We start from the raw sequence: 1,410 nt of genomic DNA on the forward strand, positions 1-1,410 counted from the left end.
TCCCACCATCAGGGGAGGGATCCGAGTCGCCCGCCCTGGACCATAGCGACGGAAACCCGATGAACCTGCATGGTGCCTATACCTAGGGCACAGCTTCGGCGGAGAGGAAACGCACAGCGATACACGCTCGTACGTACGCATGCAAGGGCTATTAGCCTCGCCGCTCGTGGACCCTGTGGATACCGGGTTTTTCTGGGCCTCATACCCGGCCAACTCCGGCCCACACTGCGATGCCATCCGATGGGCCTCACACCCATCGTCAGGCCGCCCAACCAAGCCCAGCAACGAATTCAAACGCCGCCGCCTGGCTACCCTGATCGGGATCTCACCGGACAACCGCACCACCGTCGGCTCCGGCCGCCGGCCCTTCTTCCGGCGACTGGGCACTACTTTCCATTCCGAACCAAGAAAATCACCGAATGTAAGGGCCGGAGGACGTACCTTTGGAAGCGGGCCATGCCATGGCCGGACCGCCGTCGCCGCCATCCTCCGATGCACGACGCGGCGAACGATCTCGATCCTCTCCGTCTTCTCCAGTCCAGTCCTTGCCGGATCATCCTACGGGATCGCCTCATCCACCATCAGCGCGACCTCTTCCTCTAAATATCCAATCCTGAAAGCCTCACAGATGTGATCTGAAGGCGTAGGTGACGCCGCCTCCGGTAGGCAGGCATGAAGATGTCGGCCGTTGTCTTCACCCTCCTCCTCATCACTCTCCACTAGCGCTCGGAATCATCCTCCGACTCGCCGGTCGCCGCCGGCGCCTGGGTCGCGAGACCCGTCTCCAGTCGCCCCGCCCATCGCGAGACCCCTCAGGTCAAAATGGTGCTATTAAGGGTATCTTATACTTACTAACAAAAGTATGTACATACGCGGGTATGTATATACCCAAGATTTTGTTATTTGACTAATTGCATTTTATTTTTGTTTCCTAACTATCCAATACCTATTAAAGAAAATATTATAATATCCGATCGACATATATACCTCAAGTGGAAATACCCAATATATCTGCACACTTATATACCCGGTTGTGTAAAAAAATCTTGGAAAATATTATACATACCCAATCTACGTGACATATATCTAAAGTAAAACATGGCCACGTATATATCCGCCTACGTGACATAAGGATTTCCTCTTTCCTGCACATATTCCACACTTGTACAAGTATATATATTGGCCTATGGCCATCTGGAAATTCAAGTTGCATATTTCCTAACACTATGGAGCTGGTGCATCCTCTGTACGGCACCTAATACAGGAAATGAAGAACACGAGGTGTTGGTGCATCAACATCAAGCACGACACCATTACAACTAACTAATATATATTGTTCCTCAAAAAAAAACTAACATATACTGTTGACGACACCATTACAACTAACTAACATATACGCGAACAAACATA

The sequence above is a fragment of the Triticum aestivum genome, chromosome 3A (genome assembly GCF_018294505.1).
Source record: "Triticum aestivum cultivar Chinese Spring chromosome 3A, IWGSC CS RefSeq v2.1, whole genome shotgun sequence".
Classification (NCBI taxonomy): domain Eukaryota; kingdom Viridiplantae; phylum Streptophyta; class Magnoliopsida; order Poales; family Poaceae; genus Triticum; species Triticum aestivum.